The 14,078-nt window shown below is 48.3% G+C and overlaps 1 long non-coding RNA gene across 1 annotated transcript in view; it reads left to right on the top strand.

Moving 5' to 3' along the window:
- Nucleotides 1-14,078, top strand: part of LOC107053780 — a 63,867-nt gene that overhangs the window by 47,515 nt on the left and 2,274 nt on the right. The window contains exon 7 of the long non-coding RNA XR_001467388.4: nucleotides 8,143-8,284. This is a non-coding gene — a long non-coding RNA (uncharacterized LOC107053780). The remainder of the gene's footprint in view (nucleotides 1-8,142; nucleotides 8,285-14,078) is intronic.

The raw sequence follows: 14,078 nt of genomic DNA, 5'->3' as shown, positions 1-14,078 counted from the left end.
TCCCTTCTGACTTGGGATATTCGGTGTTACGGGGAAGAAAAGCAACTATTCTCTGACAGCCTCGTCAGCATTCTATGCCTTGTCACTTCTGCTGTCCATTGGAGGCCCATGTTAAAGGGTGGCCATGCACCAATAGCACTGAGGCAGCCCCAAGTGGCAATTAATCCAGAGCAGTAAGAAGGGACTGCCAGGCACATTGCTTCAGGAGACTGGTTTATTAATCTAATGCCCAGCTGTTTGCATGAAGCCAGGTTTTGGTGAGTCATATCTGTCACTAGAAACCCTTGTTGCAGTCTCCCTTTGCTCTCTGTCCTTAATGCATCTCTGTACAGGGTTGTCTCTGTGCAGCAAGGCAGAGCAGAGCCATGTGCCACAGCACCCTCTGTCTTGAAAGCTGGCTGGGGGCTCTGCAAGGTTGGAAATTCCATCCAGCCTCATACATGCATCACTGCGGTAGTATTTTAAGGCAAAGCAGAAGTGAAACGGACTGAATATCTGGCATGCATAGTCTGTGTACTTCCTCAACTAAGATGCAAGGGCCTTGACTGGTGGTTTCATACACGTGGCTTACCTGGTCCATAAGTAAAGGTGTGAGGTGCTGTGGTGGCCAACTAAACATCTGCCTTCTTGTCATTTGGACTCTTTACTACCCCTCAGGAGGGAGTAGTAAACTCTTCGAGAGCAACTTTTACCTTGACCCTTTCTGCCAGCTCTGATCTCCAGCAAAGAAGGAAAATCTAGAAAGGCAGCCAAATGACACCATGTTTCTTTTTTTTTCCTGCAGATATGCGTACATTTGTATGTGTTCTAGATTTCTGTGAGTGCTCAGACAACTTGTCCCCATGCGGGTTTTCTTCCAGCAACTTTGAACCATTCTTTCCATTGACTTCAGTGGCAAGAGCTTGACTGGAGGCAAAGAAACAAAGCCGTTTGAAAAGAAAAGAAAAAAAAAAGTGATAAAATGTAGATTTAGTCATGTGTATAGAATTGCGTTTCCTGGAATTTGAGTGATTTTTGTGTTCAGATAGAAATCTGTCAGCATTCTGCTCATTGCTTCATGATTCCGCTTTGAAACTTCTTGAATTCGGTGGAGATAGCCAAAAGCCAACCACTGCAGAAGCAGTAACACTGAGAACAGCTGACTCCAAGGGAAGCAAAACTGGTTGGGAAAGACGTTATTCAGGGCTCAAGAAATATAGACTTTCTCTCTGGTTTTGCCAGGGAGTTTCTGAATGATTTTGGTGTGTAAAGATGTACCGTGCTATGACCTGAACCACAGCACTTCAGTCCAAGGTTTCATTTCTCTGAAACAGCCCTGAAAAGTAGCTCATCCAAAGTGCAGTTTTTCTCCCAAGGATTTACATCTTCTTCCTGGCTTCCTTATTCTTATAGGCAATAGAAAGGGAAAAGTGGTTTTGAAAGCACCTGAATTTGGAAACAATTGATTAAGGGGGTTTGATGAGCTTCCTGTGCTGTTCTGAGACCCAAACTTGCAGTAGAGGTAGAGTCAAGAACTGAGTGAGAGGAACTGAATTTGTACCTGATAGCTTAAGAGTTTTATTTAGGCATGAGTTGTATGGTTACTACAGGGTAGATGCCCATATGTGTGATTATGAGGCAAATGGGAAGGATCTGTGTGGCCTCACTTTTCTTTCCCCTTCCCATGCCTGATTTACTTATTCCAGGTAGCAATAAACATACCTTGCTATGTCTTTTCTCTAATCAGGCCCAGGGAAAGGACAAAGGCTGTCTCAGAGCTTTGAGGTACCTAGCAAGTAGCAATACAATGGAAACCAATGATAGAAGTAAAACTAACATGTCTTAGCTTTACTTCTCTTCTACCATTTTACATTCTCTTCTAGATTAGAAGTCTACAGGATGTCATTGCATAGTTGGAGGTGGAGGTCCTGGAGTCATGCCTCAACATACTCTGTTCAGATACACATATCCACTAGCATTTCAGCTATTTGGAGAAGCTGGCCTCCTAGCAGAAATCACTGAGTGCAAAGGAGACCGGGAGATCTGCTGATAATTAAAAGCACTATGAACAGTAGAAAGTGTTGTGAAAGGGTTCCGTCCCTTACCAGTATCAAATTGCGTAAATCGATGTTGGCCAAAAGAAGTGAAATAACAGCTCACTTCCTAAAATGGAAATATCCCACTGTTTTTCCTGGCAAAGGACTACTCTCGGGGGCAAGATCAGCAAGCGGACGGCAGTGACGGCAGCATGTCCCTTGCCACTACTGGCCTGCATGGTGCAAGGGAAGGAAGAAAGCAGTGTTTGCCATAGATCTCCTGACAAGTAGCACTTGAAAGAATACCATTAGTTTAGCTGTAACTGGCAACTAATAGCCTCCAGACTAAGTAGTATGCCTTTCTTCTGAAGAAGCTCCTGGTTTCTGGCATGCAACCTCACACAACCATTAGTCTCACTGTTCGTGATGCTCTTAGCTTAACAAATGTTTTGGGCTTGTTGTTAGCACATCAGATAAAACTGGGAGCTTGGGAAGTCCTACAGTAGGAGTTGATGTTCACAGTCTTGCTGCATACTGTAGGCTTCAGTTGTGAAGGACAGGCGCGTGTCCATCTCTGCAAATCCATTGCTGGACTCTTCACCATGGGTTGGGCCAACAAGACCAGAGCAGCTAACCTCTCTCTCTGCTTGAGATCTAAAGATTACAGGTCTTTCTGGGTTTTAGTTGAAACCACTCTCATCGTTTTTAGCCCTGCCCTGAGGTTTGGGCAACCTGGCCTACGCAAAGTCAGGCAGAATGCCTTGCCTACAGCTATCTGTCAATCTTTCAGTCTCTGCCTTGCCACAGCCTGTGAATGGCATTTGTCCTGATGTTTCTTCCACTGTATCTAAGCATTTTTATCTACATAAAGGCTAGAATTGTGACGTTCCCCATAGTTTTAAGTTCTTGACCAAGCTCTTATTTTATGCTTTACTTTTTTTTCACATTCATTCTACTATTTATTCCTTGCCCAGCCCTCCATTTCTTCAGAAGTTTCTCTATCCCACACATTTTCTTCCCAAAAGCTCCTTGATGGTGTCTGACCCTGACCACCTGTTGTCTTGGCTTTATTGGGACCCACTGGGTTGTCAGGCACGGCTGTGCAACTGAACCAGAGCAAGGTTAGCCAGTTGGTGAGCTCCATCCTTTGCGTGGTGCACGCTCCTCATCTACTCCTGCCCTGAAAATGAAAGTAAAATACAAGCAAATCTGAGCACATACAGATCTAATGCAGATTTGCTCATCTGGCTGCCTAGAGAAGTGGTGGAGTCACCGACCCTGGGTGTGTTCAAGGAACGTTTGGACGTTGTGTTGAGGGACATGGTTTAATGAGAACTATTGGTGATGGGTAGATGGTTGGACTGGATGATCCTGTGGGTCTTTTCCAACCTTGGTGATTCTATGATTCTATGATGTGTGAGTGATCATGCAAAGTAGCCTTAGTTGCCATAATATGCAGAAAACTGGATGGCTTCTTAGATGCTGCTTCAGCCTTTTTTTGTGGACATTGAAAATGCTTTTTTTCAAGCTCTGGTTCTAAAGAGCCCTGGTATCCTTGTCTTCTGCTGTGCCTGTTTTGAGAAAGCCTTGGAACGCTCATTTGGAAAGACTTACTTGGCTGCCATGAAAAAGGTATGCATGAAGATCAACTGGAGAATGAACGAGGACGAGCTATTTCTCATGGCCCAATTGCTTTTGCATGTTTTCCTGTGCTCGGTTCCAGGTCAGGCTGCTGCTAGCAGAGCAGAGGCAGGGATGGCAGGATAAACAGGAAGCACGTGGCTGCTTTAACATTATTGTTCCACTTATTTTAAGTTCAAGGATCATAAACAGGGAAATTTGCTCCAGAAGAAAAATCAGTGGAATCATCGTTTGCATCTCACCCTGGTTACTGAGGTTAGTCTATGGATTAGTACATGGTTGTGTCTGTAGGTGCAGGTACATACACACACGTTGTATAAAGCCAGGGTGGTTCTTCTGCAGTAAAAATGGATGAAGTCTTGCCCTGATTCATGCTAGAATCACGAGCATTTGCAGACGTGTCTTCCTGCAGAGTGACCAAGCCAAGCTGGACATGGAGTTGGCTGGCAGAGGAGTGAGGTTCAGTTGCTGGGAGGCCCAAATTTCAACTGCTCATGCTTCATGGCAGACTTCACTCCAGCACTGCAGCAGAAACTGGTTCAAATGGTGTCAGCAGCCAGAACAGAATTTCTGCTTTAAAAACAAGAGAGGCATCTGGTGGGATTCGCTTTTGCTTTGCTTTCTCCTCCTTTTCTTTCAAGAATAGGAAAATTAAGAGTGAAAACCATTGTGGTCACTAGGATAATGAAGCTGCCCAGCTTTACTAAAGGATGCAGGTCTGGGATCTGCCTCAGTGATCCTTGGAACCACCTTACGGGTTTCTACTATTTGCTCAAATCTTAAGTTTTGTGGAACTGGATGCTTCTTTCGTTTATGGAGATATTCCCGCTTGGTAGATACCTTGCCTAGGGCAAATTCCCCCTTTTTCTGTGCCTCTCTAGCTCGTTAGCTCTGCTCTGGGTTTTAGCCCATCAACTAGCTTTGGATTTGGTTGTTTTCATTTCTGTCTTCCTTGGCACGGGAGGGACGTAAGCCATGACTAAACTTTTCTGGCCTTAGTGCCAGCACAATCATGTGAGAGGTTCGGAGGCTGAAGAAAACGCTGAAGAGTTGCATCTGAAAAGAGAGATTTACAGCTTCTTACACACTGAGCTGTAGATTAAAAGGAGCAAACTGAAGCAAAATTCAGGCAAATGCCATTCCTCCTCGGCAGGCACAAAAAGCACCCAGCACTTTCTGGTACTGGACAGAAGTAGCAGTAGCGTGGCTTTCAGAATGCAAAATTGGAGGGCTTGCAATGTGATGGCTTCAAAATTTGGGCAGAGGATTCAACCTGTAGATATCATTGTATATACATATGTTTTAAAAATACAGCAGTTACGTGCATTGTTCAGAATGGATGTTGCTCACTAGAAGCACTGGCAGTGGTTGTCTTCCCTTACAGTAACTAACAGGGCATGCTCCAGAGCTGTTGGGAAAGCTCGTTTCCTCATTGTGCTTCCCCCAGTGAAGCCTTGGGCATCACTTCACCCTTGTTATGTGGTTTCCTTTTCCTTTCCACGCTGGAAAGGTGGAGTCACAATTTGTGGGGCAGTACTGGTGCACCCAGAGCTGATGCAGAAACCCACTGCTGAACACTGGTGGAGCAAAGAGATCACTTTGCTCCCAGTCCATCACTCAGCATCAGTACTTGCACCTCTGTGATGGATGTGGTCCAGCTGCAAACCTACCAAATAAGAATTGCATGTCCCTGCTTGCAGGTAACATGCTGATGGTCTTTCTAGGACTGAGCTCTAACGAATTGCTTTGGAGACGTGCAGAGGAACGTGTGGTGCATGCTAGCAGCACTGGGCTCTGGCCTGCTGCCTGTTGTCTGTGCTCTCTGCCTTTTCTTCATGTTTTCCTACAAACAAATGAAAGGTTTGTGAAATTGCCATCCCTGGACTTCCACATTCAACCAGTTCACACCTCTGCTTCTTTCAAAGGCTTGGCTCCAGCTGAGCTCAGCTCAGGCCATAGCGAACGCTGCAGAGAGCTCCTAGCTTTGCTAAAAGAAAGGCTAAATTGGGCTGGTGAGGGATCACATGCGACCTTATTGTGTCTTAATTCAAGCAGGTCTCAAATGGGGATACAGAAAACCCATGTCACCCCACTAGCCCTGCCTTGCTGGATGACTTTCTCTCTGCTACGTGGATGGAAGAGGGATTGCCTTGGTCCCCTTACCCCACTGTGCACTGGATACTCATATGCATGAGAACATAACAGCAAGTATCAGCTCCTAAGACTGGAAGTTTCTTGTAAAAATGCAAGAATGTAAATGGATGTAAATGGAAGAACAAGTTTCTTCTTGTACTTTTTTTTTCCCCTCTTCTTAGCCCGTGTGGGTCCAAGCGGAGGTGCAGAGCCATGTGGAGGGTGGATAATTAGAGTTTTGGACACAGAGCATCACGGGTGGTGCCTTGGCCAGCTGTGTGCTGAGGTCAGCCTGGACTTGGACATCTTACTTTCTGCTCTTTGCCTTCTCCTTTTGTCCCCCCGAGCATTAGAGGACCAATCCTCTGCCACCCGTCCTGCACAAGCAGGGAAGCAAATCCAAAAAGCCTGTCAGTACCTTGTTATCATCTTCACTTGATGAGACAAACTGATAACAGCCCTAAATGAAAGGCATCTCCAGGGGGAGGCTTGCAGCCAGCATATAAATCAAAAGCGCACCTAACTTTTTCCCTCCCACTTGTGCCAGTGTTTGATTTGGCAACCTGTGCTCATTTTCAGAGCGTTAAGGAACTGAATTAAATAATTGAATCTTTTCCTTTACTAACGCTGTTCCCTGGTCTGCTGCCAGGCTCGTACTGGGAGAGGGAACAGCCACTGCTTGAAGCAGCAGAAATACTCAGCATGCAGTTAACTGGCCAGGCTGACCACGTGTCCCTCGATGTCCCTGAGGCTGGGGATCCTCCCAAAGCACCCCTATAGGCTGGGTGACTTTGAGCAGCCTGCTCTGTGGGAGATGTCCCTGCCCGTGGCAGTGGTTGGGACTGGTGAGCTTTGGAATCCCTTCTGCCCTAAACCGTTCTATAGTGCTATGATTCTATAACAAACAATTAATTTAGCGTGTGGTTTATACCCTTTTCCATCCCCTCATGCCCCCAGCACCCTACGCTCCTTCCCAAACATACTGTAGGAGCTGGAGGAAACCCAGCTGCTCCCAGGAGCACAGATCTCTCCACTTCCCAACCACATCCATGTTATTGCCTTCTGTCCACGTGCCAGCTCATCACTCAGAGAGCTTTTCTTCCTCCCTGGGAGACAGCAGGTTCAGCCTGAGGGCAGGTTTTTGCTTAGGAAGGATGGATGATCGCGTATCTCCATGTGCCTTTGCAAAAAGGCTCTTCAGACTAAAATCACAGCCACCAAGTTGTGTGGTGTATGTAGGCTTTCACTAGTTTGTTTGGTTTTTTTTTTTTCTTCCTTATTTAAGGTGTATCATAGAAAATCTTATTTTCTCCTGTCCTGAGGTGTAGAGGCTGGAGAATACTGGTTTCCAGCTCTGAACTGGTTGCCTTCATGCGGGGAAGATTTTTTCCAGTGCATCCCAGCAGCATTGGGGCTACCAGCCAGCTCCGCGCCCCATCGGCCGCCAGGAAAGTCAGGCTCTCATGCCTGGCTTTTATTTGCTGTGAAATATCACCCGAGCCTTTCTGCTGAAAAATGAGAGGGAAAACAGCCAAATGACCAAGCTTTTGAGGACACGTTTTCAGCCCGGTGCTCAAACCTTGTGCTGCTGGGAGGAAAGCAAAGGACCTCAACACAGCTCTCCCTGTTGCAGAGTCACCAGGGAGGGTCCCTAGGAAATCAGAGGGGACAGAGCCAAAGCAAAGCCTGGGGCATCTCTCTTCTGTGCTCCACGTGGGCAACATGGAGCATCCACATGTGCAGCCCGAGGAGCATGGGATGCATGATCAGGGCTGTGCTTTGTTAATATGTGACCAAAGGTTTGGTGGCAGTGAAGATTTTAGCAAAAGCCATGAACACAGAAATGAAACCCAGTCTGTGCTCATGTCTAGCCACGTGTTTCCCTGTCTACCAAGGAAAGCAGGACCCCAGGGGGTCTGAAGTGTGCTGTGCTGAGCAGGTACAAAAACAGCCATTTGCATGACTTAGATTTCCCTTAATTAACATTATATGTCACCCCGCATGTCTCCGGCGATGACTAAGGTCTGACTTGACAGTGCTGGCTTTCTGTAAGCACCGGCAGGCGGTCTCTGTTGCAAGAAGGTGTTTGGCACTTCTGTGAAACACGAACAACCTCATGGCATGGCAAAGCTTCCTGCAGAGTCTGGTGTACATGAAGTAAGGGAAAAAGCTGATAGCTGGAGGAAATTACTAGAAGTTCTGCCTGGGATCAGTTGGTCGCTATCCTTGAGTTTCTGGAAAATAACACATCCACGGGCTGGGGGGGGGTTATTATATTATGCATACATATACAGATATGGATATATTGTTGATTACATAGAGAGTTTAATATATATGTATATTATATATCCAGCAGCTGGGATGCAGCAAGCTCACAATGAGGAAAAGCAGAAAGAAGAATGACCCCGCGCCACTGTTACAAGCAGCTTCCTGAAAGCAGCTTGCGGCCAGGAAAACTGCTGGATGAAATCCCTCAGAGGAGGAGAAAGTCCAGGGTAACGTGGTTTGTTTTGTGACTTTCCAACGAATAGATCATGTGAGCTGGAGGCTGCCCTGGAAAAGGTGCATCCCTGGGATGTCAGTGAGGGAGGGTCTCGCCCCTCGTGATTTATGGTGGAGCTGAGTCCCTCTGGGGCTTCATCGCAGTCCCATAGAGGAGGTTTCCCATTGTTTGCACACCTGAAAGCTGCCCTGGCAGCTGGTAGCCCTGCAAGGATGCAGTGAGACTTTGTGCAGTTGGCCTCAGAAGGGGTCTTAAAATATTTTCCATTTGAAAACAGAGTTCTTCCTGCTCTTCCCTCCCCACCCACCCCACTCTGATTCAGCAGATCCTTGCTGGCTTGTGCTCAGAACCATCCCGCTGTCGCTGAAATCCATTTTGGTTGACCTTGGTGGGGTTTAAATGCTGCCTTGTTAGCCTCCTAGGTTTCTGTGAGCCAGTCAACTACTGCCAGAACACCTCTGTAGAGACAAAAGAAAAACAGAATACAAAGCTCCCGGCTATGCACCAATCAATTGTATTGGTGAAAGTTGCTTGTGTCATGCTGGTTCCCATCTAAAAAAACATTTTACATCTCTTCTACTCCTTGCCAAAAGCCGGGTCCTCTCTGGACAGGAGGATGAGGACCACTAGTGGCCATCACCAGATGAATCATAGAATCATAGAATGGCCCGGGTTGAAAAGGACCTCAAAGATCATCTAGTTTCAATCCCCCTGCTATGTGCAGGGTTGCCAGCCACTAGACCAGGCTGCCCAGAGCCACATCCAGCCTGGCCTTGAATGCCTCCAGGGATGACCTTTGTCCTTCTGGACCCCAAAGTTCAGACTGTATCTGACTCACGTGGCACTGGCTGTGGTTGGAGCTGGAGGGATTTTCCAGCTGTCGCGATTCTTCTTGTTGGGCTGCAGGAGGTTTAAGAGGTGCTCAGCCTCTCTTCTTCCCAAGCATGCTACTTGGCTCTCCTAAGGTAGAGACCTCACCAAACCCAAAGCTCCCGCACTGCAACTGAATGGTCCTTGCTGCTATTTTCCACCCAGCCTGGGACCCTCCTCCTGAAACACCACGCCGACACAGGCACAGGAGTTTCTCTTCCTTTCCAGACTGGAAGCAAACCAGAGCATTGCCTCACTCTTTGTTGGAGTTTGTCCTTGATATTGAGGAGGGATAAGCTGTTCTTAAACTCATGTGAGAGCGAAAAGGTGATGCTTCCCTGGGCCACACTACCTGGTGCTCCTTGTTACGAGGATTAGCTTTGTGTTTTTAATAGGAAATATGTGCTGGAGCTGTAAACCTGAGTCAGAGCAAGCCTCTGCCTGCAGCCCATTTCCAGCAGCTTTTCGAATTGCTTTACGCGTTCCTGGCAGCCGGGCTGCTACCATCCCTGCACTGATTGCAAACAGGCCGATAGCTTGGGCGCCCGTCTCCTTCCCCACTCACTGGCTCTGCTCTCACATCATGCTTCTCATTCCGCAGCTCTTCCAAAGTGCATCGGCTCCACTCCCTGCCCCGTGTTTCCACGCTCCCGGCCCTTCTCGTGGATGTCCTGCCCTGACCTTGCAGGGCTTGGCTGCTCCTGGCCCCAGCAGGATGTGGTGGTGCTGGTGATGAGGTGCCTGGGAAGCAGAGTTTCACCTCCGACATGGGTGATGAGCTGCAATGTTTGGGTTTCCCTGCCAGACCCCTTGACTGTGCTGAGGATTAGAAAGGGTCTCTGCTGCAGCAGGACAGAGAACTGGCTCTGCATTCCTGTACCAAAGGGGCTGGGTGCCCCATTTTGAGGAGCATCTCTGCAGCACGCCTCCGGTTCCCACGCTAATGAGAAACAGCTTGAAGTGTGCCTAAGCCTCGCTTGCTTTTCTCACATTTACAAAAGATTAGCAGGGCTTGGTTCACCTCGGAACCTCCCAGCAAGGGAGAGCCCCTTACCCATGCTGCCTCATTAATAAAATCTCTTCCAGATACTGCAGTGCAGGTGGGCTGGCTGTCGCCACACAGGAGTTTGATTTTCTTGGTCATCCCATGTTGGCGTCGCTGATACCACCTGCATGGTTTTCTGGTTCTGGCCATGCACCTCATCTCTACTGCATGAGCTGTCTCCCACAAGGACGAATACAATCCTGTCCCATAGATGTCTTGGCTATTCCCAGAGGATGGTTAAGAGAGCTTACAAGTGATCTATGGCGCATCCAGATGAGGAATACTGGGCTCTCTGCAGGGTTCCATAGAATCATTTGAGTCAGAATGGATCTTTAAAGATCACCCAGTCCAACTCCCCTGCAATGCACAGGGACATCTACAGCTCTATCAGGTGCTCAGAGCCCCATCCAGCCTGGCCTTGAAAGTCTCCAATGCTGTCCACATGGAGAATGTCTCCATGTAGTGTCCCACTTTCTGCTGAGCCCAGCGTAGATCACAATAGTATTAAACCAGTTGGATTTGTTGGCTGAGTTCTCCTTTATTTCCAATACGCCTGGACCTCAGAGCAAGAAAACAAGCAGGGAAAGCATCAGTAGGAACTACCTAATGCACCTTTAGCCGAGGGCTTTGTGACAAAAGCACCTTTCCCAGGACTAGAAACATTCTTACTCGATGCACAGTTTGCCATGTCTGCTGCATGTAGGTTTCCTCCAATGTATCCTACAAGTAGCATGCTATTTATGTTCATCCCTTGCTCTGTGAGGGTGTGCTGCAGTTGTATTCCCCTGCAAATCTCAGAGTTAGCAAAGAGATGCTTGAAATCCCAAAGGGGAACCCTTGGCTCTGTACCTACACCTACAAGCATTAAACACATGCAAGGTTCAAAGCACATCGTATGATTCAGCAGGGCTTGTCTGAACTGAAGCAACAGTGATTTCCCCTCGGTTTCTAGAGAAGTTTTCTGGCAAGCTGTTTTGCTACCCCTCCTCAGTGTCTTCCCCCTTCCATCCCCATTTCATCCTCTCCCTAAGTCACAGTGGCCTCATCCAGAGTTGTTCTCAAGCTTCTCTCTTCCTTCTTTCCCCCCTTTCCAGCCTTCCTATCCCCCGTGCTGCCTTCCCCTTCTCTTCCCTCCCACTCCAGGCTGGCTGTGCCCCAGCGATGAGCTAAGGCTGCTCGCTGCCGGGTCCCGGATCTGCGGGGGAGGCAGCGCGACGCCGGCTGGGGCTCAGCCTGGGGGTGCTGGGGCTATGGGGCAGCCACGTGGGGCTGGAGCCTCTGGGTGGGTGGGTGGGTGGGATGGTGCTGGGGGGGAGCCCGGGGGACTCCAAACGGCTCCAGTGTGCGGAGTCTGCTTTGCAGACACACTCCTCTGTAGACTCTTTTGGCATTGTGAGCAAATGTCCCTTTGCAAACAAATGTCCCTTAGCAAGCACCTTCTCTTCAACAAAAACAAACTAAAAATGGATAAGTAAGTAGAAAATCAAGCTCAGCAAGCAAATAATAATAATAATAATGAAGAACTGTACAGCTCACAGTTTTTCTTTTTGTTAGTTAACCAAAATAGCCAGACCTGCTCTGATGGTTCAGAAGGAGCTCCTGGTCAACAGGGTCTGGTGTGGACCCAAAAGGGATGGCAGCAGAGGATGGGGGTCCAACAGTCTGTAGAAGTGCAGAGTATCTTACAGGAGCAGAAGGATTGACAAGAGTTAAGTGTTTGCAGGGGATAGGATGCTGAGAGAGTGGTTGTTCAGATTGGAGAAGAGAAGGCTCCAGGGAGATCTGATCGCGTCCTTCCAGTATTTTAAGGGGGGGCTATAGGAAAGAAGTGGACAGATACTTTAGCAGGGTCTCTGGTGACAGGACAAGGGGAAATGGTTTCAAACTGAAAGAGGGGAAATTTGTATTGGATATAAGGAAGTTTCTTTACTGTAAGAGTCGTGAAGCACTGGCACAGGTTGCCCAGAGAGGTGGTAGATACCCTGTCCCTGGAGACATTCAAGGTCCAGCTGGACAGGGCTCTGAGCACCTGATAGAGCTGTAGGTACCCCTGTTCACTGCAGGGGACTGGATGACCTCTAAGGGTCTGTTCCAACTCAATACTATGATTCTACGTACTCAACAGTTGGACAACCTTTGGGATCCAGACTTACTGCTCTCTTGGCTACCATCACTCATATCCGTGCTGTATCCATCATCCAGTGAAGCCAACTGCTCAGAGGGCTTGACAACCTCTCTTTTACATTTAAATCTTAAATTTCTCTTTTCCCTGTTGACAGCTCCCCAGATTTGTTGTCATTCCTGGGGGATGTGACCAAGGACAAGTCTTGGATCGCCTTGCTAGCACCTCTCTCTTGCAGGAAATGCCCAACTCCAGATTTCTCACACAGATAGGAAACATTTCACCTCAGAGAGAGCAGTGCTGCAGTGGCACAGCTGCCCAGGGAGTGGTGGGGTCACCGTCCCTGGAGGTGTTCCATACCCATGGGGATGTGGCACTGAGGGACGTGGGCAATGGGCATGGTGGGGTGGGCTGGAGTTGGGCTGGGTGATCTTAGAGGACTTTTCCAACCTGAATGATTCCGTGATACCTCCAAAAAAGCAACCTCCTGTGCTGTCCCAGAGGGCTGGGAGTGCTTGGAAGTTTTGGTGCAAATGCTTGGTGCTCAATAGCAGCGCACTGCATGGTGCTGTTGGTAGCGTGGCCTCATCTTCCCAGCTCCGTGGGCTGCTAGTGACATTCCCAGGGCTTTCCAGCTGGGAAATAGCAGCCATCTCCGCAGAGAGCCTGATGTCACAAGATTCTTCGGCCTGATTTCCAGAGCAGTGGTCTGGATGTGCTTCAAACTCCTGACTGCTTTTTCCAACCAGCCTTGTTGCTTGGGATGTGTTGTTTTTTTTTTTTTTTCTTTTTCTGGGCTCTCCCTTCCCCAGCGCTCACACACTCACAGAGCAATTGGTGTCCCTCCATAGGCACGTCTATGAAAAATGCAGAGATTTCCTGAGCAGGGTGCAGTGGAAATTCCTGGGATTGCTGGTGCAGACAGACACGTAGTTAGCTGAGTCTGAGAGGGAGCAGCTCAGGAGTTGGGTTTTCTGCACAAGCTCTTCTCATTCCTTTCTGCTCATCTTTTCCGGTCTGCATCTATGGGAACAACGCTTTTCCCACCTACACCCCTCTCCGAATGTAGTGTGGTCCTCGGGGTCCATGTTGCCCTGACCTCTCCTCGTGGTCTGGGCTTTGCACAGGGATCAGAGGGGCTTAAAACTCATTGCACCCTGCAGTGTTAGCACCACGACCTTATTTGCCAAGTCTGGCGATGGGACAGGGAGCAGAGATTTCCAACATCAGCCCCACTCGTGGGAGTGTGTGCCACTGCCAGGGGCTGGCTGTCAAAAAGATTTGCAAGAGGGGGTGTTCTCAGCCCTGTTTTTACGTGACCACTAGCAGCAGTCCCGCGGTGGAACACAGCTGTAGGACAATGGATGGGGCTGACCAGAAACACGGCGCGCTCTTTCGCAATGAGCTTGGCTCTGGGCTACATGAAAAATGTCTTTTTTTCTTTCATTCTTTCTTTATTCTTCCTCCCCCCCCCCAAAAAAAAAGAAGAAGAAAAAGAGCTTTTTGCAGAAGGGAGAGGAGTGAAAACCAGGTGCTGTTTTCAAGATGCTGCTTTCTAACGGTGCCAAAATGAGCAAGACAGGTCTCAAACTGGGAGCGATGGGTGGAGGAGCCAAACGGGCCAGGGGTGCTCAGCCTGGAAAGGAGAAGGCTCTGGATGACAAAGTTACAAGTGATAGGAAAGTGATTAGAAGAGACAGCATTGGGCAGATTGGAAGCAATGTACCGAGAGTGGGAGGTAGCCCCATG

This window comes from Gallus gallus, chromosome 7 (genome assembly GCF_016699485.2).
Source record: "Gallus gallus isolate bGalGal1 chromosome 7, bGalGal1.mat.broiler.GRCg7b, whole genome shotgun sequence".
NCBI lineage: Eukaryota > Metazoa > Chordata > Aves > Galliformes > Phasianidae > Gallus > Gallus gallus.
This window is presented reverse-complemented; position numbering and strand designations above follow the sequence as displayed.